Source organism: Somniosus microcephalus, unplaced genomic scaffold (genome assembly GCF_052327205.1).
Source record: "Somniosus microcephalus isolate GS21.2 unplaced genomic scaffold, FLI_Smic_1.0 unresolved_chr9, whole genome shotgun sequence".
Lineage (NCBI taxonomy): Eukaryota > Metazoa > Chordata > Chondrichthyes > Squaliformes > Somniosidae > Somniosus > Somniosus microcephalus.
Window position 1 is genome coordinate 1,856,039 of NW_028225187.1, and position 25,906 is coordinate 1,881,944.

Genomic DNA, 25,906 nt, shown 5'->3' on the forward strand with positions numbered 1-25,906 from the left:
GACAGTGTGTAACCCGGGGAGGATGGGCCCAGTGAGATCAGACAGTGTGTAACCCGGGGAGGATGGGCCCAGTGAGATCAGACAGTGTGTAACCCGGGGAGGATGGGCCCAGTGAGATCAGACAGTGTGTAACCCGGGGAGGATGGGCCCAGTGAGATCAGACCGTGTGTTACCTGGGGAGGATGGGCCCAGTGAGATCAGACAGTGTGTAACCCGGGGAGGATGGGCCCAGTGAGATCAGACCATGTGTAACCCGGGGAGGATGGGCCCAGTGAGATCAGACAGTGTGTAACCCGGGGAGGATGGGCCCAGTGAGATCAGACAGTGTGTAACCCGGGGAGGATGGGCCCAGTGAGATCAGACAGTGTGTAACCCGGGGAGGATGGGCCCAGTGAGATCAGACAGTGTGTAACCCGGGGAGGATGGGCCCAGTGAGATCAGACAGTGTGTAACCCGGGGAGGATGGGCCCAGTGAGATCAGACAGTGTGTAACCCGGGGAGGATGGGCCCAGTGAGATCAGACACTGTGTAACCCGGGGAGGATGGGCCCAGTGAGATCAGACAGTGTGTAACCCGGGGAGGATGGGCCCAGTGAGATCAGTCAGTGTGCAACCTGGGGAGGATGGGCCCAGTGAGATCAGACAGTGTGTAACCGGGGGAGGATGGGCCCAGTGAGATCAGACAGTGTGTAACCCGGGGAGGATGGGCCCAGTGAGATCAGACAGTGTGTAACCCGGGGAGGATGGGCCCAGTGAGATCAGACAGTGTGTAACCTGGGGAGGATGGGCCCAGTGAGATCAGACAGTGTGTAACCCGGGGAGGATGGGCCCAGTGAGATCAGACAGTGTGTAACCCGGGGAGGATGGGCCCAGTGAGATCAGACAGTGTGTAACCCGGGGAGGATGGGCCCAGTGAGATCAGATAGTGTGTAACCCGGGGAGGATGGGCCCAGTGAGATCAGACAGTGTGTAACCCGGGGAGGATGGGCTCAGTGAGAACAGACAGTGTGTAACCCGGGGAGGATGGGCCCAGTGAGATCAGACAGTGTGTAACCCGGGGAGGATGGGCCCAGTGAGATCAGACAGTGTGTAACCCGGGGAGGATGGGCCCAGTGAGATCAGACAGTGTGTAACCCGGGGAGGATGGGCCCAGTGAGATCAGACAGTGTGTAACCCGGGGAGGATGAGCCCAGTGAGATCAGACAGTGTGTAACCCGGGGAGGATGGGCCCAGTGTGATCAGACAGTGTGTAACCCGGGGAGGATGGGCCCAGTGAGATCAGACAGTGTGTAACCCGGGGAGGATGGGCCCAGTGAGATCAGACAGTGTGTAACCCGGGGAGGATGGGCCCAGTGTGATCAGACAGTGTGTAACCCGGGGAGGATGGGCCCAGTGAGATCAGACAGTGTGTAACCCGGGGAGGATGGGCCCAGTGAGATCAGACAGTGTGTAACCCGGGGAGGATGGGTCCAGTGAGATCAGACAGTGTGTAACCCGGGGAGGATGGGCCCAGTGAGATCAGACAGTGTGTAACCCGGGGAGGATGGGCCCAGTGAGATCAGACAGTGTGTAACCCGGGGAGGATGGGCCCAGTGAGATCAGACAGTGTGTAACCCGGGGAGGATGGGCCCAGTGAGATCAGACAGTGTGTAACCTGGGGAGGATGGGCCCAGTGAGATCAGACAGTGTGTAACCCGGGGAGGATGGGCCCAGTGAGATCAGACAGTCTGTAACCCGGGGAGGATGGGTCCAGTGAGATCAGACAGTGTGTAACCTGGGGAGGATGGGCCCAGTGAGATCAGACAGTGTGTAACCCGGGGAGGATGGACCCAGTGAGATCAGTCAGTGTGTAACCCGGGGAGGATGGGCCCAGTGAGATCAGACAGTGTGTAACCCGGGGAGGATGGGCCCAGTGAGATCAGGCAGTGTGTAACCCGGGGAGGATGGGCCCGGTGAGATCAGACAGTGTGTAACCCGGGGAGGATGGGCCCAGTGTGATCAGACAGTGTGTAACCCGGGGAGGATGGGCCCAGTGAGATCAGACAGTGTGTAACCCGGGGAGGATGGGCCCAGTGAGATCAGACAGTGTGTAACCCGGGGAGGATGGGCCCGGTGAGATCAGACAGTGTGTAACCCGGGGAGGATGGGCCCGGTGAGATCAGACAGTGTGTAACCCGGGGAGGATGGGCCCAGTGAGATCAGACAGTGTGTAACCCGGGGAGGATGGGTCCAGTGAGATTAGACAGTGTGTAACCTGGGGAGGATGGGCCCAGTGAGATCAGACAGTGTGTAACCCGGGGAGGATGGGTCCAGTGAGATCAGACAATGTGTAACCTGGGGAGGATGGGCCCAGTGAGATCAGACAGTGTGTAACCCGGGCCCAGTGTGATCAGACAGTGTGTAACCCGGGGAGGATGGGCCCAGTGAGATCAGACAGTGTGTAACCCGGGGAGGATGTGTCCAGTGAGATCAGACAGTGTGTAACCCGGGGAGGATGGGCCCAGTGTGATCAGACAGTGTGTAACACGGGGAGGATGGGCCCAGTGAGATCAGACAGTGTGTAACCCGGGGAGGATGGGCCCAGTGAGATCAGACAGTGTGTAACCCGGGGAGGATGGGCCCAGTGAGATCAGACAGTGTGTAACCCGGGGAGGATGGGCCCAGTGAGATCAGACAGTGTGTAACCCGGGGAGGATGGGCCCAGTGAGATCAGACAGTGTGTAACCCGGGGAGGATGGGCCCAGTGAGATCAGACAGTGTGTAACCCGGGGAGGATGGGCCCAGTGAGATCAGACAGTGTGTAACCCGGGGAGGATGGGCCCAGTGAGATCAGACAGTGTGTAACCCGGGGAGGATGGGCCCAGTGAGATCAGACAGTGTGTAACCTGGGGAGGATGGGCCCAGTGAGATCACAGTGTGTCACCCGGGGAGGATGGGCCCAGTGAGATCAGACAGTGTGTAACCCGGGGAGGATGGGCCCAGTGAGATCAGACAGTGTGTAACCCGGGGAGGATGGGCCCAGTGAGGTCAGACAGTGTGTAACCCGGGGAGGATGGGTCCAGTGAGATCAGACAGTGTGTAACCCGGGGAGGATGGGCCCAGTGAGGTCAGACAGTGTGTAACCCGGGGAGGATGGGTCCAGTGAGATCAGACAGTGTGTAACCCGGGGAGGTTGGGCCCAGTGAGATCAGACAGTGTGTAACCCGGGGAGGATGGGCCCAGTGAGATCAGACAGTGTGTAACCCGGGGAGGATGGACCCAGTGAGATCAGTCAGTGTGTAACCCGGGGAGGATGGGCCCAGTGAGATCAGACAGTGTGTAACCCGGGGAGGATGGGTCCAGTGAGATCAGACAATGTGTAACCTGGGGAGGATGGGCCCAGTGAGATCAGACAGTGTGTAACCCGGGCCCAGTGAGATCAGACAGTGTGTAACCCGGGGAGGATGGGCCGAGTGAGATCAGACAGTGTGTAACCCGGGGAGGATGGGCCCAGTGAGATCAGACAATGTGTAACCTGGGGAGGATGGGCCCAGTGAGATCAGACAGTGTGTAACCCGGGCCCAGTGAGATCAGACAGTGTGTAACCCGGGGAGGATGGGCCGAGTGAGATCAGACAGTGTGCAACCCGGGGAGGATGGGCCCAGTGTGATCAGACAGTGTGTAACCCGGGGAGGATGGGCCCAGTGTGATCAGACAGTGTGTAACCCGGGGAGGATGGGCCCAGTGAGATCAGACAGTGTGTAACCCGGGGAGGATGGGCCCAGTGAGATCAGACAGTGTGTAACCCGGGGAGGATGGGCCCAGTGAGATCAGACAGTGTGTAACCCGGGGAGGATGGGCCCAGTGAGATCAGACAGTGTGTAACCCGGGGAGGGTGGGCCCAGTGAGATCAGACAGTGTGTAACCCGGGGAGGATGGGCCCAGTGAGATCAGACAGTGTGTAACCCGGGGAGGATGGGCCCAGTGAGATCAGACAGTGTGTAACCCGGGGAGGATGGGCCCAGTGAGATCAGACAGTGTGTAACCCGGGGAGGGTGGGCCCAGTGAGATCAGACAGTGTGTAACCCGGGGAGGATGGGCCCAGTGAGATCAGACAGTGTGTAACCCGGGGAGGATGGGCCCAGTGAGATCAGACAGTGTGTAACCCGGGGAGGATGGGCCCTTTGAGATCAGACAGTGTGTAACCCGGGGAGGATGGGCCCAGTGAGATCAGACAGTGTGTAACCCGGGGAGGATGGGCCCAGTGAGATCAGACACTGTGTAACCCGGGGAGGATGGGCCCAGTGAGATCAGACAGTGTGTAACCCGGGGAGGATGGGCCCAGTGAGATCAGACAGTGTGTAACCCGGGGAGGATGGGCCCAGTGAGATCAGACAGTGTGTAACCCGGGGAGGATGGGCCCAGTGAGATCAGACAGTGTGTAACCCGGGGAGGATGGGCCCAGTGAGATCAGACAGTGTGTAACCCGGGGAGGATGGGCCCAGTGAGATCAGACAGTGTGTAACCCGGGGAGGATGGGCCCAGTGAGATCAGACAGTGTGTAACCCGGGGAGGATGGGCCCAGTGAGATCAGACAGTGTGTAACCCGGGGAGGATGGGCCCAGTGTGATCAGACAGTGTGTAGCCTGGGGAGGATGGGCCCAGTGTGATCAGACAGTGTGTAACCCGGGGAGGATGGGCCCAGTGAGATCAGACAGTGTGTAACCCGGGGAGGATGTGTCCAGTGAGATCAGACAGTGTGTAACCCGGGGAGGATGGGCCCAGTGAGATCAGACAGTGTGTAACCCGGGGAGGATGGGCCCAGTGTGATCAGACAGTGTGTAACACGGGGAGGATGGGCCCAGTGAGATCAGACAGTGTGTAACCCGGGGAGGATGGGCCCAGTGAGATCAGACAGTGTGTAACCCGGGGAGGATGGGCCCAGTGAGATCAGACAGTGTGTAACCCGGGGAGGATGGGCCCAGTGAGATCAGACAGTGTGTAACCCGGGGAGGATGGGCCCAGTGAGATCAGACAGTGTGTAACCCGGGGAGGATGGGCCCAGTGAGATCAGACAGTGTGTAACCCGGGGAGGATGGGCCCAGTGAGATCAGACAGTGTGTAACCCGGGGAGGATGGGCCCAGTGAGATCAGACAGTGTGTAACCCGGGGAGGATGTGTCCAGTGAGATCAGACAAAGTGTAACCCGGGGAGGATGGGCCCAGTGAGATCAGACAGTGTGTAACCCGGGGAGGATGGGCCCAGTGAGATCAGACAGTGTGTAACCCGGGGAGGATGGGCCCAGTGAGATCAGACGGTGTGTAACCTGGGGAGGATGGGCCCAGTGAGATCAGACAGTGTGTAACCCGGGGAGGATGGGCCCAGTGAGATCAGACAGTGTGTAACCCGGGGAAGATGGTCCCAGTGAGATCAGACAGTGTGTAACCCGGGGAGGATGGGCCCAGTGAGATCAGACAGTGTGTAACCCGGGGAGGATGGGCCCAGTGAGATCAGACACTGTGTAACCCGGGGAGGATGGGCCCAGTGAGATCAGACAGTGTGTAACCCGGGGAGGATGGGCCCAGTGAGATCAGACAGTGTGTAACCCGGGGAGGATGGGCCCAGTGAGATCAGACTGTGTGTAACCCGGGGAGGATGGGCCCAGTGAGATCAGACAGTGTGTAACCCGGGGAGGATGGGCCCAGTGAGATCAGACAGTGTGTAACCCGGGGAGGATGGGCCCAGTGAGATCAGTCAGTGTGCAACCTGGGGAGGATGGGCCCAGTGAGATCACAGTGTGTAACCCGGGGAGGATGGGCCCAGTGAGATCAGACAGTGTGTAACCCGGGGAGGATGGGCCCAGTGAGATCAGACAGTGTGTAACCTGGGGAGGATGGGCCCAGTGAGATCACAGTGTGTCACCCGGGGAGGATGGGCCCAGTGAGATCAGACAGTGTGTAACCCGGGGAGGATGGGCCCAGTGAGATCAGACAGTGTGTAACCCGGGGAGGATGGGCCCAGTGAGATCAGACAGTGTGCAACCCTGGGAGGATGGGCGCAGTGAGATCAGACAGTGTGTAACCCGGGGAGGATGGGCCCAGTGAGATCAGACAGTGTGTAACCCGGGGAGGATGGGCCCAGTGAGATCAGACAGTGTGTAACCCGGGGAGGATGGGTCCAGTGAGATCAGACAGTGTGTAACCCGGGGAGGATGGGCCCAGTGAGATCAGACAGTGTGTAACCCGGGGGGGATGGGCCCAGTGAGATCAGACAGTGTGTAACCCGGGGAGGTTCGGCCCAGTGAGATCAGACAGTGTGTAACCCGGGGAGGATGGGCCCAGTGAGATCAGACAGTGTGTAACCCGGGGAGGATGGGCCTAGTGAGATCAGACAGTGTGTAACCCGGGGAGGATGGGCCCAGTGAGATCAGGCAGTGTGTAACCCGGGGAGGATGGGCCCAGTGAGATCAGACAGTGTGTAACCCGGGGAGGATGGACCCAGTGAGATCAGACAGTGTGTAACCCGGGGAGGATGGGCCCAGTGAGATCAGACAGTGTGTAACCCGGGGAGGATTGGCCCAGTGAGATCAGACAGTGTGTAACCCGGGGAGGATGGGCCCAGTGAGATCAGACAGTGTGTAACCTGGGGAGGATGGGCCCAGTGAGATCAGACAGTGTGTAACCCGGGGAGGATGGGCCTAGTGAGATCAGACAGTGTGTAACCTGGGGAGGATGGGCCCAGTGAGATCAGACAGTGTGTAACCCGGGGAGGATGGGCCCAGTGAGATCAGACAGTGTGTAACCCGGGGAGGATGGGCCCAGTGAGATCAGACAGTGTGTAACCCGGGGAGGATGGGTCCAGTGAGATCAGGCAGTGTGTAACCCGGGGAGGATGGGCCCAGTGAGATCAGACAGTGTGTAACCCGGGGAGGATGGGCCCAGTGAGATCAGACAGTGTGTAACCCGGGGAGGATGGGCCCAGTGAGATCAGACAGTGTGTAAACCGGGGAGGATGGGCCCAGTGAGATCAGGCAGTGTGATTTGCTGGAAGCCCTGGCGGGGATCTGAGAAAAGGGACAAAAATCAGACAGAAGCACTCAGACCCAAACTTTTATTTTTATTAAGCAGAAGAAAAGTCTACATTACATTACTTCACACTCTTCATGTTGTTATTTTCAGTCCTGCCATAATTAGATCTCCCGGTGAAAGACTGAGTGATTGAGAAAGGTTCACAGCTGAGAGTAAACGGATTGTAGACTGAGGAACGACAGCAGGTGAACCAACACAGGATTGTGAGAGCACCAACCAGAGAGAACCCTTCCGATTCAAAGAGCTTCCAGAGATCGACCGGGGAAAAAAGGTAAGAGGAAGTCCCATTGACTCAGGTACACACTGGTCCTGGAGATGGACTGGGGAGAAAGGTCAGAGAGTCCCATTGACTCAGATACACACTGGTCCTGGAGATGGACTGGGGAGAAAGGTCAGAGAGTCCCATTGACTCAGATACACACTGGTCCTGGAGATGGACTGGGGAGAAAGGTCAGAGAGAGTCCCATTGGCTCAGATACGCATTGGTCCTGGAAATATATAGAAACATCTAAGATAGGAGCAGGAGTAGGCCATTCGGCCCCTCGAGACTGCTCCGCCATTCAATGTGATCATGGCTGATCATCCAAATTCAATACCCTGTCCCTGCTTTCTCCCCATACCCTTTGATCCCTTTAGCCTTAAATATATCCAACTCCTTCTGGAATATATTTAGTGAATTTTCCTCTACTGCCTTCTGTGGTAGAGAATTCCACAGGTTCACCACTCTCTGGGTGAAGAAATTCCTTCTAATTGCTGTCCTAAATGGCTTACCCCTTATCCTTGGACTGTGACCCTGGGTTCTGGACTCCCCGACCATTGGGAACATCCTTCCTGCATCTAGTCTGTCCAGTCCGGTCAGAATTTTATAAGTTTCAATGAGATCCCCTCATTCTTCTATACTCCAGCGAGTATAAGCCCAATCGACCCAATCTCTCCTCATAGGTCATTCCTGCCATCCCAGGTATCAGCTTGGTGAATCTTTGCTGAACTCCTTCCATGGCAAGAACATCCTTCCTCAGATAAGGCGACCAAAACTGCACACAATACTCAAGATGTGGTCTCACCAAGGCCCTGTACAACTGCAGCAAGGCATCCTTGTTCCTGTACTCAAACCCTCTCGCTGCGAAGGCCAACATACCATTTGCCTTCTTAACCACCTGCTGCACCTGCATGCTTACCTTCAGCGACTGGTGCACAAGGACACCCAGGTCTCGTTGCACTTCGCCTTCTCCCAATCTATTGCCATTCAGATAATAATCTGCCTTCCTGTTTTTGCCACCAAAGTGGATAACCTCACATTTATCCACGTTATATTGCATCTGCCATGCTTCTGCCCAATCACCCAACCTGTCCAAATCATCCTGGAGTTTCTCGGCATCCTCCGCACAGCACACGTGCCCACCCAGCTTTGTGTCGTCTGCAAATTTGGAGATATTACATCTAGTTCCCTTGTCTAGATCATTAATATGTATTGTGAATAGCTGGGGCCCAAGGACCGATCCCTGCGGTACCCCACTAGTCACTGCCTGCCACTCGGAAAAAGACCCGTTTATTCCAACTCTGCTTTCTGTCTGCCAACCAGTTCTCTATCCAAGTCAATACCTTGCCCCCAATCCCATGTGCCTTAACTTTACACGCTAATCTCTTATGTGGGACCTTATCGAAAGCCTTCTGAAAGTCCAAATACACCACATACACTGGGTCTCCCTTATCTATTTTACCAGTTACATCCTCAAAAAATTCCAGTAGATTAGTTAAGCACGATTTACCTTTTGTAAATCCATGTTGACTTTGTCAGGTCCTGTCACTGTTTTCCAAGTGCTCTGCTATTACATCTTTTATAATGGACTCTAGCATTTTCCCCACTACCGATGTCAGGCTTACCGGTCTGTAATTCCCTGTTTTCTCACTACCACCGTTTTTGAAAAGTGGGGTAACATTAGCTACCCTCCAATCCATGGGTACTTTTCCAGATTCCATCGAATGTTGGAAGATGACCAGCAATGCATCTACTCTTTCTAGGGCCGCTTCCTTAAGTACCCTAGGATGTAGATTATCAGGCCCTGGGGATTTATCGGCCTTCAATCCCGTCAATTTCCCGAACACCATTTCCCTACAAATACTGATTTCTTTCAGTTCCTCCCTCTCATTAGACCCTATGTTCCCCGACATCTCTGGGAGGTTATTTGTGTTGTGTCCGTGTGTTAATAGAGACACTGAAGGCAGGAGTTGGTTTCACAGGTGTTCACTGAACAAAGTCTGGAGGTGAACTAACTGATACAACAGAATATACAGGCTTATATAGCCCGAGTGGCCATTACCGGCATTACAGTACACAGGGGGCTCTTAAAGGCACATACGCTACAATTCTTCCCCTTTTAGCCAACCAGTACATAATATTTTAAGTAATCATTAATTACATGTTACAAGAACAATAATCTACACATTGCTGCAGTTAATCAATTATAAGTCAGTCTCTCTGGAGGCTTCCTGACTCGGTCCGGATAACGCCTCGGTGGTGTAGTAGTTTCTGGTGGTGTAGTAGGTTCTTTTGGCAAGGCTGATTCGGCTTGAATGCCAGTATCGGGTTCCAGTATCACCGGATCGGAGGTAGATACTATGGATACCTCTACTTCATCATTAGGCGTATAGAGTTGTGGTGTAGGTTGTCCCTTTTCGGATGACACTATGATTTGGTCAGCATGGCGCCTTATTATGCTTTCTCCAATGTCCACGGTATACATCAGCGGTCCTAGTCGTGTGCAGATAGTTCCAGGCTGCCATTTCTCGGTACGGTAGTCCCGGGCCAAAACTTGTTGACCTATCTGGAAGGTTCTAGTTGGCCTTTCATTCATGCCTTGAAATTGCCGGTTCTCCACGTCCCTTCTGATGTTTGGCTTGATCAAATCCAGCCGGCATCTTAGGCTTCTATTGAAGAACATCATGGCGGGAGTTTGGTTTGTAACCATATGTATTGCATTCCTGTATGCAAACAAGAAGTTATCCACCTTATGCTGAAGTTTTATGTCTTCATTACCCATGGCCTTTATGGCCTTCTTGAAGGTCTGGACAAACCTTTCAGCCAATCCATTGGTGGCGGGATGGCATGGGGCGGACGTGTAGTGCTTAACCCCATTGTTTTTTAAGAACTTCCTGAATTCTTCGGACACAAATTGTGGTCCATTATCAGAACAGATCTGTTCAGGCAGCCCATTCCTGGCAAATATGGTCCTTAATAATGTGATGGTTTTTTCCGTGGTGGTGGAGGACATCTTTATTACCTCCGGCCACTTGGAGTGTGCATCAACCGCGATTAAGAACATTGAGTCCATAAATGGACCAGGAAAGTCGATGTGTACCCTTTGCCATGGAGATGAGGGCCACTCCCATGGATGTAGAGGGGCTTGTGGTGGAGCGTTTTGGACCTTCTGGCATCCTAGGCAGCTCTTGGTCATTTCTTCGATGTCTCCGTCGATACCTGGCCACCATACAAACGCCCTGGCTAGGTTCTTCATTTTCACTCCACCCAGATGCCCCTCGTGAAGCTCCTTTAGAACTTTATCCTGGAGTTTGGGTGGAATCACCACTCTGGATCCACACATCAAGGTTCCTCGGCACACTGACAGCTGTTCTCTTTGCGAGAATGCTGGCAACAGTGGTTCGCCATGTGCTGGCCATCCCTTCACTGTTAAATCGTAGACTCGTGAGAGAGTCGGGTCATTTCTAGTTTCCCTTTCAATGGCAGAATTTGTTACTGGTAGACATTCGACTATGGTAGAGTGGAAAATCTCCACTGGGTCTACGGTAGGTGCCTCTTCTACCGTTGGCAACGGTAGGCGCGATAAACCGTCAGCATTCCCATGCTGTTTTGATCCTTTGTATTCTATGTTATATTGGTGTGCCCCTAGAAAAAGGGACCACCTCTGTAGCCTTTGCGCTGTCATAATGGGTACACCCTTTTTAGGGTTGAATATGGAGATGAGGGGTTGATGGTCAGTCAACAAGGTAAATTTTTGTCCGTGTAGGTAATGGTTGAATTTCTTCATTCCCCATACCAGGCTGAGTGCTTCCCTGTCGATTTGGGCATAGTTACGCTCAGCTGAGTTCAATGAGCGTGACGCAAAAGCTATCGGCCAATCCGAGCCATCAGGGAATCTATGCGATAATACCGCTCCTACGCCGTAAGGGGATGCATCGCACGCCAGTCTGATTGGCAGTGATGGGTTGTAATGAGCCAAAACTTCTTTGGACGTGATTAAGTCTTTGCATTTATGGAAGGCACGTTTACAGTCTTCGCTCCATTTCCAAATTACTCCTGTTTGTAGCAGTTCATTAAGAGGGTGCAGAAGAGTTGATAAGTTCGGTAAAAATTTATGATAGTAATTTATTAATCCCAGGAACGACCTTAATTGTGAAACATTTTCAGGTGCTGGGGCTTTTATGACCGCTTCAATATTTTCAGGTGACTTATGCAACCCTTCCTTATTAATTATGTGGCCACAATATGATAGTTGATTCTGGAAAAATTCGCACTTGGGGCGATTTGCTCGTAGGCCCTGTTCTCTCAGCCTAGTGAGCACCTGCTCCAAATTGGCAAGGTGCTCGTTGTCATTTTCTCCTGTTACAAGGATGTCGTCTAGGTAGCATTGAGACCCCGGAATCCCTTGGAGGACTTGCTCCATAGCTCTTTGCTAGATAGCTGGAGCGGATGCTACTCCGAAAACCAGTCGATTGTACTGGTACAGGCCTTTGTGTGTATTTATCGTGAGATACTTTTTAGAGGCCTCTTCAACCTCCATCTGTAGATATGCCTGTGCCAAGTCAATTTTGGTGAAACGTTTCCCTCCGGATAGTGAGTCGAAAATGTCTTCTATCCTCGGAAGAGGATACTGTACCGTGTGAAGGACCGGGTTTACAGTCACCTTGAAGTCTCCACAGATGCGAATTTTTCTCTGTTCTTCAGATTTATCATTATTCAACGTTTTCTTCATGACCGGGACGATGGGTGTTGCCCACTCGCTCCAATCTATTTTGGATAATACGCCTGCCTTTTCCAAATTCTCCAGCTCTGCCTCGACTGCTGGACAAATTGCGTATGGCACCGGTCTTGCCTTAAAAAACTTGGGAATTGCCGCATCTTCCACTTTTATTGAGGCGGTGATGCCTTTCAAGGTTCCTAGTTTCTCTTGAAACACTTCCTTGGCGTTGGCCAAGATGTCTTTTAATCGTTCAGGTATGACGTCATCATTTTTTTCCTTACTGGTCATCGTCCGTGCCTGAATGGAGTGCTAGTCTAAACGTATTTTCCTGATCCATTCACATCCCAACAGCGGTGGACCACCATCTTGTAGAACGTATAAATACAACTTCTATATTTCCTTGCTGTTGTATACAACAGGCACCCTTATTTTTCCTTTGGGGTATACTTTCTGCCCCGTATATGTTTTTAAGATAATGATGTGTCTTTTAAAGGTATATGCGGAAATAGCCGCTCATAATCCCGTTGATTTATGACGGTCAGAGCTGATCCTGTATCTAGCTCCATTTTAACTGGGGACCCTGCTATCGTGAGGGTAACCCAAATGGTCTGGTAATCTTCTTTGGCAATTACATTATGTAATTTCAGACAGCTTAGTCTCTTGTTTTCGGAGTCGCTATCGCTCTTCTGGTCTTCGGAGCTACTGTCCGTCATCATTTGTACCTTTCTGTACTTTTCTTTATTGATTTTTTTTTCCTGTCCGTGGATTTTTTTTGTCCAGATCGGCATACCCGTGCAATGTGTCCAATCTTTCCACATTGCCTGCATGCTTTGTCCTTGAACCAGCAGTCCCTCTGGTCATGGGTAGATCTGCCGCAGCGATAACATCTCTCTCAACCCTGTGTCATTTCATGGGTGCCGAAGTCCTGTGTCTTTTGTTGTATCTCTGCAGCTCCTCTTGCGGCTGCTTCGTATGATACAGCCACACTGAAAGCCTTGTCCAGTGTCAAATCTTTCTCAGAAAGCAGCCTTTTCTGTGTTCCTTCACTTAGGAGACCGCAGACGAATTTGTCTCGAAGATAATCTGCTAGTCCTGCCCCGAATTTGCAGTGCTTTGATAGCTTTCTTAATTCGGTGAGGTAATCAGCGTTACTTTCATTCTTGTGTTGATTCCTCTTGAAGAATTTGAATCGTTCCGCTATCAGCAGCGGTGTTGGGTTTAAGTGCTCCTGTAGGGTATCAACAATTTCCTTAAAATTCTTGTCCTTTGGTTTGGCTGGAGTGATTAAGTTTCGTAACAGCCCGTATGTCTTTGCGCCCATTAGATTTAGAAGTACTGACGCTTTATTATCATTTTCTATTTCATTTGCGGTGCAATATACCTCCACTCTTTCCACATATGTGGTCCAATCCTCTATCGTTATCAAAAGCATCAATATTGCCAGCCTTAGGCATCCTGGGGAAAAAAATGGCGCTTCCCGCGCTTTTCTTTCTTTCCTGCAGAAAAGATATGGCGCTTCACGCGCTTCCCCGCCGATGACAACGCTGTTTTCCGCGTTTATTTTTTTATTTACGGGTGGAGACTCGTTCCCGCCGGACTCTTTTTGCTAGGTCTGAACGCCGACCTGCTTGCAGCGCCGGCCGTCTCCCGAGTGCTCCCTCCCCGTCTGTTACTGCTTGCCTCCGCCTTTGCTGCTTGGCCTCGCTGCAGAGCCAGCCGATGGAGCCCCAGCCCGACGCCCAGGAAGGATTATTGTAGTACCTGCCACCAGCTCAGCTAGCTGGTGAAACCACAGCTTTTTCTTTTTCTTGCTTTTCTTCGACTTTGGACGTCTGAGGAATCGATGTCCTTGAGGTGCTGCCGAATTGCAGGTAAGTCCGTTTCCAATTCGTCGCCACTGTTGTGTCCGTGTGTTAATAGAGACACTGAAGGCAGGAGTTGGTTTCGCAGGTGTTTACTGAACAAAGTCTGGAGGTGCACTAACTGATACAACACAATATACAGGCTTATATAGCCCGAGTGGCCATTACCGGCATTACAGTACACGGGGCTCTTAAAGGCACATACACTACAATTTGTGCCCTCCTTTGTGAAGACAGAACCAAAATATGTATTTAATTGGTGTGGTGATTATTCCTTATGTTTAGTAAGAAGTATTGTAATTGGTGAATGTGGTGGTTATTCTTTATGTTAGTAAGAAGTATTGTAATTGGTTGTTTGTTTTCTGCCTTGAGATATATGCTGTAAACTCATTGGTAGTTGATGTCATGTGATTTGTGGTGGCCATCTTAAATTCAGTTCTCTGCAGCCTTGGTTGGGGACTGGGTGTTGAAAGATGTGCTACTGGATTTTTAAAGTTAATAAAGCCTAGATTTAGAAAGGCAAATCTACTCTTTATTTCAATTGGTCAGCCATTTCTTTGTTCCCCATTATAAATTCCCCTGATTCTGACTGCAAGGGACCTACGCTTGACTTCACCAATCTTTTTCTCTTCACATATCTATAAAAGCTTTTACAGTCAGTTTTTATGTTTCCTGCAAGCTTCCTCTCATATTCTATTTTCCCTTTCTTAATTAATCCCTTTGTCCTCCCTTTTATTGAATCCTAAACTGCTCCCAATCCTCAGGTTTACTACTTTTTCTGGCCAAATTATATGTCCTCTACTTGGATCTTATGTTATCCCTAATTTCCCTTGTTAGCCACGGTTGAGTCACCTTTTTTGTTTTATTTTTATGCCAAACTGGGATGAACAAATTCTGTAGTTCATCCATGTAGTCTTTGAATGTTTGCCATTGCCTATACACCGTCTACCCTTTGAGTGACATTCCCCAATCAATCCTACCCAACTCGCGCCTCAGACCATCGTAGTTTCCTTTATTTAAATTCAGGACCCTAGTCTCTGAGTCAGCTACTTCATTCTCCATCTTAATGAAGAATTTGATCACATTATGATCGCTCCGACCCAAGGGGCCTCGTACAACAAGATTGCTAATTAATCCTTTCTCATTACATAATACCAAGTCTAAGATGGCCTGATCTCTAGTTGGTTCCTCGACATATTGGTCCAGGAAACCATCCCGTAAACACTCCAGGAATTCCTCCTCCACAGTATTGTTACTAATTTGGTTAGCCCAATCTATATGTAGATTAAAGTCACCCATGATGACTTCTGTGCCCTTATTGCACGCTTCTCTAATTTCCCATTTAATGCCATCCCTGACCTCCGCATTACTGTTTGGAGGTTTATATGCCACTCCCACTAATGTTTTCTGCCCCCTTGGTATTTCTCAGTTCTACCCATACAGATTCCACATCATCAGAGCTAATATCCTTCCTTACCATTGTGTTAATCCCCTCTTTAGCCAGCAATGCTACCCCACCTCCCTTTTCCTTTTTGCCTATCTTTCCTGAATATTGAGTACCCCTGGATGTTGAGTTCCCAGTCTTGGACATCCTTGAGCCACGTTTCCGTAATCCCAATCAAATCATATTTGTTTACCTCTATTTGCGCAGCCAATTCATCCACCTTATTACAAATGCTCCTCGCAATTAAGACACAAAGCCTTCAGGCTTGTTTTTTTTAACGCTCTTAGACATATTAGAATTATTATTTACTGTGGACCGGGGAGAAAGGTCAGAGAGTCCCATTGACTCAGATGATGTCCCCATGCTATTACTGCAAATTTGGTTTGCCCAATCTATACATACATTAATCATGGGGGATTTTAAGCTATTACCCTTGCTACATGCACCTCTAGTTCCCTGAATTATACGCCGCCCTACATTACAACTACAGTTTGGGGGCCTATAAACACCTCCAACCAATGTTTTCTGCCCCTTGCTGTTTCTTGGCTCCTCCCAAACTGATATTTTCCAACTTGATTTTTGGAGCTAAGATGATTTCTCCCTCCTGTCTTTATCCCATCCTTTATCGATGTGAGACCAAACTGTGCCCGGTACTCCGGTGTTGTCTCACCAAAGCCCTGTCCAATTGTAGCAAGACTTCCTCACTGTTGTACTCCAACCCCCTTGTAATAAAGGCCAACATGCCATCCGCCTGCCCAATTGCTCGCTGTACCTGCATGCTAACTTTGTTTCCTGTACGAGAACACCTAAATCTCTCTGAACACCAACATTTAATAATTTTTCACCATTTAAAAAAGGTTCTGTTTTTCTGTTCTTCCTACTAAAGTGAATACGCACACATTTCCCCACATTATATTCCATCTGTCACCTTACTGCCCGCACACTTAGACTGCCCATATCCCTTTGCAGGCTCTGTGTCCCCATAGCTTACTTTCCCACCTAGCTTTGTATCAGCAGCAAACTTGGATCCATTGCACTCGGTCCCTTCATCTAAGTCAGTAATATAGATTGTAAATAGCAGAGGCCCCAGCACTGATCCTTGTGGCACCCCACTAGCCTGCCAAGCTGAAAATGTCCTGTTTATCCCTACTCTCTGTTTTCTGTCAGTTAACCAATCCTCTATCAATGCTAATAGTCATAACGGCACAGAAGGAGGCCATTCGGCCCATCGAGTCTGTGCCGGCTCTCTGTGGAGCAATCCAGTCAGTCTCACTCCCCCGCTCTATCCCCGTAGCCCTGCAAGTTTATTTCCATCAAGTGCCTATCCAGTCTCCCCTTGAAAACATTGAGTGTCTCCGCTTCCACCACTTCCGTCAGCAGCGAGTTCCAGGTCCTCACCACTCGCTGCGTAAAAAGGTTTTTACTCACATTCGCCCCCGTACCTCTTGCCCAAAACCTTAAATCTGTGTCCCCTAGTCCTTGTACCATCCATTAGTGGGAACAGCCTTTCCCTGTCTAGCCTAACCAAACCCGTCATAATCTTGTACACCTCGATCAAATCACCCCTCAACCTCCTTTGCTCTAATGAAAACAAATCCAGCTTCTCCAACCTGTCCTTGTAGCTAATATATTCCCCTCAACCCCATGAGTCCTTATCTTGCACAGCAACCTTTTATGTGGCACCTTATCAAATGCCTTTTGGCAATCCAAATATTTTACATCCACCAGTTCCCCATTATCTATCCAGCTAGTTGCATCCTCAAAAAACACTAATAGCATGATTTCTCTTTCATAAAATCATGTTGACTCCGCCTGATCATATGATTTTCTAAGTGCCCTCTTACCCCTCCCTTAATAATGGATTCCAGCATTTTCCTGACGCCAGGCTCACTGGCCTGTAGTTCCCTGCTTTCTCTCTTCCCCCTTTCTAGAATAGCGAGGTTACTTTTTCTACCTTCTAATCTGCTGGGACTGTTCCAGAATGTAGGGAATTTTGGAAGATCACAACCAATGCATCCACTCTCTCTTCAGCCACCTCTTGTCGAACCCTAGGATGTCGGCCGTCAGGTCCTGGGGATTTGTTGGATTTTAGTCCCATTAGTTTCTCAAGTACTTTTTTTCTCGAAGGAACTTAAAGTAATTGATGTCAGTCCTTTCATTAGTCCCTTGGTTCCCTGCTATTTTTGGTGCGCTATTTGTGTTTTCTACTGTGAAGACAGATACAAAATATTTGTTTAAAATCTGCCATTTCCTCATTTCCCATTATAATTTCTCCTGTCTCAGCCTCTAAGGGACCAATGTTTACTTTTGCTACTCTCCATGTTTACTTACTTTCAGAAGCTCCTACAATTTTTAAATGTTTCTTGCTGGTACACTCAGTCGATTTTCTCCCTTTTTATCAATTTTTGGTCATCGTTTGGTTAACAGAATTAAACTTCCCAATGCAATTTCACACGCTAAAGGTCTGCTTCTGTAAATAGCATTCAGGTACATTTATCGTTTATTACTCGCTCAGGAACAAAGAGTTAGAGGTTGATACTATAGAAACTTGGGACCAGACAGCACAGCGGGCCTGTACCGGCTCTTTGAAAGAGCAGGCCAATGTGTCCCACTCCCCTGCTCTGTGCCCAGAGCACTGCTAATGTTCTCCCCTTCGTGTGTTTCACTAATTCAGGTTTAAAAGTTACTATTGCCTCTGCTCCCATCACTCATTCAGACATTGCATTCCAGATCATAACACGATGCCTAAAAACAATCTTATCTTACCTCCCCTCTGGCTCTTTGTCAATTACATTAAATCCGCCTCCTCTGTTTACCGACCCTTCTGTCAGTGGGTACAGTTGCTCCTTATTTACTCTATGGAAACACCTTCATGATTTTGAACACCTCTCTTAAATCTCCCAATTAACATTTTTCTGCTCTAAAGAGAACCTGTGAGGAGTCGGCAGCAGCAGCGAGGAGGCATAAATAGAGCGGGAGGCCGAGGACAGCGTGGACCTTCAAGGAGTCGGCAGCAGTGAGGAGGCAGATACAAGTCCGGCGAATTCCAAAAGTACAGCAAAATCGAGCAGAGACGTCACAGGACTGCAGGAAAGAGTGAGAGCAGGAGCAGTCAAACTACAACTGCAACTGCAAAACCGCTAAAGTGACATCGCAACCAGGGAAGGAGCTGATTGGGAAGTAGGACCTGGTGAGTATTTCTACAGCCCAGTCGTTAAAGTAAAAGTAAGGTCTCTAGTTTAGCGTAAGTAGTATTTAAAGGGAAGTAAGGTCCCTAGTGTATTTAATATTCTTTAAAGGGAGTAAATTAAGGGTAGGACATGGCAGGGCAGCTCGGCAGTGTGGAGTGCTCCTCCTGTGCTATGTGGGAAGTCGGGGACACTTTCGGTGTCCAGGGCGAACATGTGTGCAGGAAGTGTCTCCAGCTGCAGCTACTCGAAATCCACGTTTCTGAGCTGGAGCTGCGGCTGGAGTCACTGTGGAGCATCCGCGAAGCTGAGATCTTCATAGCTCGTCTAACGAGGTGGTCAGACGGAATGGGTGACTGCCAGACAGAGTAAAAGAACTAGGAAGGTAGTGCAGGGTCCATCTCCCTCGCCAACAGATTTTCCGTTTTGGATACTGCTGGGGGAGATGCTTTCTTGGGAATGCAGCAAGAGCCAAGTCCGTGGCACTACGAGTGGCTCAGCTGCACAGGAGGGGAGGAAAAAGAGTGGGAGAGCAATAGTGATAGGGGATTCTATCGTAAGGGGAACAGATAGACGTTTCTGTGGCCGCAGATGTGACTCCAGGATGGTATGTTGCCTCCCTGGTGCCAGGGTCAGGGATGTCACTGAACGGCTGCAGGGCATTCTGAAGGGGGAGGGCGAACAGTCGGAGGTCGTGGTTCACATTGGTACCAAGGACATAGATAGAAAGCGGGATGAGGTCCTGCAACAAGAATTTAGGGAGCTAGGTAGCAGATTAAAAAGCAGGACCTCAAAGGTTGTAATCATAGAGTCATAGAGTAATACAGCACGGATAGAGGCCCTTCGGCCCATCGTGTCCGCGCCGGCCATCAAGCCCTGCCTAATCTAATCCCATATTCCAGCATTTGGCCCGTAGCCTTGTATGCTATGGCATTTCAAGTGCACATCCAAATGCTTCTTAAATGTTGTGAGGGTTTCTGCCTCCACAACCCTTTCAGGCAGTGAGTTCCAGACTCCAACCACCCTCTGGGTGAAAAAGTTCTTTCTCAAATCCCCTCTAAACCTCCCGCCCTTTACCTTGAATCTATGCCCCCTAGTTATTGACCCCTCTACTAAGGGAAAAAGCTCCTCAGCATCCATCCTATCTATGCCCCTCATAATTTTGTACACCTCAATCATGTCCCCCCTCAGCCTCCTCTGCTCCAAGGAAAACAAACCCAATCTGCCCAGTCTCTCTTCAAAGCCGAAGCGCTCCAGCCCTGGTAACATCCTGGTGAACCTCCTCTGCACCCTCTCCAACGCGATCACATCCTTCCTGTAGTGTGGCGACCAGAACTGCACACAGTATTCCAGCTGTGGCCTAACCAGTGTTTTATACAGCTCCATCATAACCTCCTTGCTCTTATATTCAATGCCTCGGCTAATGAAGGCAAGTATCCCATATGCCTTTTTTACCACCTTATCCACCTGTTCCGCCGCCTTCAGGGATCTGTGTACTTGCACACCCAGATCCCTCTGACCCTCCGTCTTGCCTAGGGTCTTTCCATTCATTGTGTATTCCTTTGCCTTGTTAGTCCCCCCAAAGTGCATCACCTCGCACTTTTCCGGGTTAAATTCCATTTGCCACTGTTCCGCCCATCTGACCAACCCATCTATATCGTCCTGCAGACTGAGGCTACCCTCCTCGCTATTTACCACCCTACCAATTTTTGTATCATCCGCGAACTTACTGATCATACCCTTTACATTCATATCCAAGTCATTAATGTAGACCACAAACAGCAAGGGACCCAGCACCGATCCCTGTGGTACCCCACTGGCCACAGGCTTCCAGTCACAAAAACAACCTTCGACCATCACCCTCTGCCTTCTGCCACTAAGCCAGTTTTGTATCCAATGTGCCAAGGCACCCTGGATTCCATGGGCTCTTACCTTCTTGACCAGTCTCCTGTGCGGGACTTTATCGAAGGCCTTACTGAAATCCATGTATACCACATCCACTGCGTTACCCTCATCCACACACCTAGTCACCCCCTCAAAAAATTCAATCAAATTAGTCAGACATGATCTTCCCTTGACAAAGCCATGTTGACTATCCCTGATTAATCCTTGCCTCTCCAAGTGGAGACAAATTTTGTCCCTCAGGATTTTTTCCAATAATTTTCCTACCACTGATGTTAGGCTCACTGGCCTGTAGTTCCCCGGTTTTTCCCTACTACCCTTCTTGAATAATGGTACTACATTAGCGGTTCTCCAGTCCTCTGGCACATCCCCTGTGGCCAGAGAGGTCCTGAATATATGTGTTAGAGCCCCCGCAATCTCCTCCTTTGCCTCACACAGCAGCCTGGGATACATTTCATCCGGGCCTGGGGATTTATCCATTTTTAGGCCAGCTAAAACCGCCAATACCTCCTCCCTCTCGATGTTAATATGTTCGAGCATATCACAGTCCCCCTGCCCTATTTCTATGTCTACATCGTCCTTCTCCATAGTGAAAACAGATGCAAAAAATTCATTTAGAACCCCTCCTACATCTTCCGGCTCCACACACACATTGCCACTTTTGTCCCTAATGGGCCCTATTTTTTCCCTAGTTATCCTCTTACCCTTAATATACTTATAAAACATCTTCGGATTTTCCTTTATTTTGCTCGCCAGTGTTATTTCATGGCCCCTCCTTGATCTCCTAATTTCTTTTTTAAGTATCCCCCTGCACTTTTTGTACTCCTCTAGGGCTTCCTCCGTCTTTAGCCTTTTGTATCTACCAAAAGCCCTCCTTTTTTTCCTAATCCATTCTCGTATATCCCCTGACATCCAAGGTTCCCTGTGGTTTTTGGAACCACCCTTGACCTTTACGGGAACATGTTGCCATTGTATGATCTCAATCTCCCTTCTGAAAGCCTCCCATTGCTCCGATGCGGATTTTCCTACAAGTAGCTGATCCCAGTCCATTTTGGCCAGATCCTGCCTTATCCTATTAAAATCGGCCTTCCCCCAATTTAGAACCTTTATTTCCGGCCCATCCCTGTCCTTTTCCATGACCACCTTAAATCTTACCATATTATGGTCACTATCACCAAAGTGCTCACCTACTAGCACTTTTTCCACTTGGCCGGCCACATTCCCTAGAATTAGGTCCAGTACCGCCCCCTCTCTTGTAGGACTTTCTACATGCTGGCTCAAAAAGCTCTCCTGGATGCACTTTAAGAATTCTACACCCTCTGAGCCTTTCACACTCTGACTATCCCAGTTAATATTGGGGAAGTTGAAATCCCCCATTATTATTACCCTATTATTTGCACATTTCTCTGAGATTTGCCTACATATCTGTTCCTCTATCTCCCCCTGACTGTTTGGAGGCCTATAGTACACTCCCAGCAAAGTGCTTGCCCCCTTTTTGTTTTTAAGCTCCACCCATATGGCCTCATTAGAGGACCCTGCTAATATATCCTCCCTCCTTACTGCAGTAATTGACTCCTTAATTAATATTGCGACACCCCCTCCTCTTATACCTCCCCCTCTGTCTCGCCTGAAGATTCTGTACCCCGGAATATTGAGCTGCCAATCTTGCCCTTCCCTCAACCATGTCTCCGTGATAGCAACAATATCATACTCCCATGTGTTTATCAACACCTTCAGTTCATCCACCTTATTTGCAAAACTCCTTGCATTAAAATAGATGCCATCCAGCCTTGCCCTTATATATTTGCCCTGTCAGGGGAAGGCGAACGGGAAACGGGAGTACTCATCAATAATATTGAGGAAGTACACATTGCGGTCGGAGGAGGGGAGAGGCCCTTTAAAATCAACGCTCAGGCGCTCGAAGGGGCGAGTGGCTTTTATCAGGTGGGCCCTGTCTGGTCTATAAAAGTGTGGTTTGCACTCAGCGCAGACTTGGCAGTTCCTGGTCATGGTCCTGACCTCCTCAATAGAGTAAGGCAGGTTGCGGGCCTTGATGAGGTGGAAGAACCTGGTGACCCCCGGGTGGCAGAGGTCATTGTGGAGGACCCGTAGTCTATCGATCTGCGCGCTGGCGCAGGTGCCACGCGATAGCGCATCCGGGGGTTCATTTAGCTTCCCGGGCCGGTACAAGATCTCGTAGTTGTAGGTGGAAAGTTCGATTCTCCACCTCAAGATCTTGACATTTTTGATTTTGCCCCTCTGCTTGTTGTTAAACATAAAAGCAACTGAACGCTGGTCAGTGAGCAGGGTAAATCGTTTTCCGGCCAGGTAGTACCTCCAATGACGCACAGCCTCCACAATCGCCTGGGCCTCCTTCTCAACAGCGGAGTGTCTGGTCTCCGGGCCTTGGAGGGTTCGTGAAAAGAAGGCCACGGGTCTCCCCGCCTGATTGAGGGTAGCGGCCAGGGCAAAGTCGGACGCGTCGCTTTCCACCTGGAAGGGGATGGATTCGTCCACTGCGTGCATGGTGGCTTTGGCAATGTCCTCCTTGATACGGTGGAAGGCTAAGCGGGCCTCTGCCGTCAAGGGAAAAGAGGTGGACTTGATCAGCGGACGGGCCTTGTCCGCATAGTAGGGGACCCACTGGGCGTAATAGGAGAAAAACCCTAGGCACCTCTTCAGGGCCTTGAGGCAGTGGGGCAGTGGAAGTTCCATAAGGGGACGCATCCGGTCGGGGTCGGGGCCGATGACTCCGTGTTCCACAACACAGCCAAGGATGGCGAGGCGGAATATGCACTTCTCCTTGTTATATGTCAGGTTTAGGAGTTGGGCGGTGCGGAGGAATTTTTCGAGGTTTGCGTCATGGTCCTGCAAGTCACGGCCGCAGATGGTCACATTGTCCAGATATGGGAAAGTGGCCTGCAACGCATTTTGATCTACCATCTGGTCCATCTCCCTTTGGAAGATGGAGACCCCGTTGGTGACGCCAAAGGGAACCCTAAGGAAGTGATAGAGGCGGCCGTTTGCCTCAAAGGCAGTGTACTGGCGGTCCTCAGGGCGGATGGGGAGCTGGTGGTACGCTGATTTCAGGTCAATGGTCGAGAAGACGCGGTACTGCGCGATCTGGTTGACCATATCAGCTATACGGGGGAGTGGGTAGGCGTCCAGCAGGGTGTAGCGATTTATTGTCTGGCTGTCGTCGATGACCAGGCGCTGCTTCTCGCTGGTCTTAACGACCACAACCTGGGCTCGCCAGGGGCTGGTGCTGCCCTCAATAATCCCTTCTTTCAGGAGCCGCTCCACTTCGGTTTTAATGAAAACCCTGTCCCCGGCACTGTATCGCCTGCTCTTTGTGGCGATGGGCTTACAGTCGGGGGTGAGGTTAGCAAACAGTGGTGGGGGGGGTGACTGAGTGTGGAGAGGTTGCACCTGGTGCGCGGCGGGCAATTTGGAAGCTGCTGGCTGCGGACTGTGAGTGGGGGTAGGGGTCCACCGTACGCCATCGTAACACTTTTAAGGTGGCACTGAAAATCTAACCCCAGCAGGACGGCAGCGCAGAGGTCAGGCAGGACCAGAAGTTTAAAATGATCGTACACGGTCCCGTCTACTACGAGTGTCACCACGCAGTAGCCGCCGATGTCCGCCGACTGGGACTCGGAGGCCATAGAAATCCGCTGTTGCGCAGGCAGGACTGGGAGAGAGCAACGCCGCACCGTGTCGGGGTGGATGAAGCTCTCCGTGCTCCCAGAGTCAAAAAGGCAGATTGTATCGTGACCATTTACCTTAATGTCCATTGTGGAACTGGCCAGTTGGTGCGGTCTCGCTTGGTCCAGTGTAACGGATGCCAGCGTAGGGGTCGGTGTGTCGCTGCGGGTATCAGATGAGGCGGTGTCGGGGGCCTGCTGCGTCCCGGCTGTCGTCCAAGATGGCGGCGTCCATGATCCCCATGTGGCTGGAGGCGTCCAAAATGGCTGCTGTACCGGTGATTCGCACACGGCCGGGGAGGTCCAAAATGGCGGCCCGCATGGCCCACACGCGGCGCTGCTGGGGTTCGGGGTGGCTTTGGCCCTGCAGACGCTAGCGTAGTGTCCCTTCTTCCCGCAGCCCGAGCAGATCGCGTTTTTCGCCGGACAGCGCGCTCTGGGGTGTTTTGCCTGGCCACAGAAGTAGCATTTCTGGCCTTGGGGCACTGCTGTCTGGCCTTGGGACACTGCTGCGGTAGTTGGGCCGTTGTTGGGGTGTGGCTGGGGTGGCACGGCGCTATGAGGCGGTCCTACCGTGTCCCAGGCTGTCATTCCCCGCGGCGTCCACGGTGCAGAGGAGTAGGCATCCATGCCCTGGTAGGCTGCATCCAACGATAGTGCGAGTTCAGAGGCCTTGTTGAGGTCGAGGTTACTCTGCTCCAACAGTCGCTGTCGTGTGTAATTGGATCTGTGGCCCGCTACAAAAGCGTCCCGGATAAGTTCCTCTGTGTACACGGCGGCCTTTACATCCTTACAACCACAGGCCCGGCCAAGCACAGACAGTGCCTGAAGGTATTCCACGGTCGATTCCCCAGGTTGTTGTTTACGACTCCCCAGGAGGTGCCTGGCGTACACTTCGTTCACTGGGCGCGTGTACTGGTCCTTGAGGAGCTTGATAGCATCCGCGTACGAGGTCGCGTCTTGGATGACCGAGTACACTCGGTGGTTCACTTTGGAGGTCAGGACATCCAGTTTGTCCTCGTCCGATTTGATTGCTTCGGAGGCGGTCAGGAATTTTTCGAAACACTTAAGCCAGTGAGTAAACTTGGTGGATGAGTCCGCCTCCCGATGTTCTAAGTCCAGGCATGCTGGTGTGAGGATCTTCTCCATTATAAAAATGTTGTTAATAAAATTGATGCGCTATCAATTACTCATAAACATAGAAACATAGAAACATAGAGATAGGAACAGGAGTAGGCCATTCGGCCCTTCGAGCCTGCTCCGCCATTCAATGAGATCATGGCTGAGAGTGAGAGTTAGAAGAGTAACTAAAGGCTTTTATTAACAACAGAATGGAGGTCTGCCTCGAGTGGTCGACCGGTCCAGGATACCAAGGGCTGGGGAGCAGTCACCTTTATACTAGGACCTGTGGGAGGAGTCAGCCGAGGCATGTCCAGGCATGTACACAGTGGAATACAAACAGGACAAACAGGAATACAAACAGTGGTTTACCACACTACCAAGCTGACTTGTTTTTTTCTCTATAATTGGCAGCACATCCCCCCCTATTTCAGCTCCCCTCTGTATCCCATCCCCCTGCCAAGTTAGTTTAAACTCCCCCCAACAGTGCTAGCAAACCTCCCCGCAAGGATATTTGTCCCGCTCTGGTTCAGGTGCAACCCGTCCGACTTGTACAAGTCCCACCCTTCCCAGAAGCAGGCCCAGTGATCCAGGAAAGTAAAACCCTCCCCCTTACACCAACTCTTTAGCCACGCATTCATC

At 50.8% G+C, this 25,906-nt stretch overlaps 1 protein-coding gene across 2 annotated transcripts in view; it reads left to right on the forward strand.

The window, feature by feature from the left end:
- The window catches only part of LOC147084211 (uncharacterized), a 72,909-nt gene that overhangs the window by 2,945 nt on the left and 44,058 nt on the right, over positions 1-25,906 (forward strand). For both annotated transcript variants that reach the window (XR_015075848.1, XM_085979484.1), the window contains exons 2-3: positions 7,157-7,337; positions 18,278-18,541. The gene's annotated coding sequence lies outside the window, so the exon portion shown is untranslated. The remainder of the gene's footprint in view (positions 1-7,156; positions 7,338-18,277; positions 18,542-25,906) is intronic.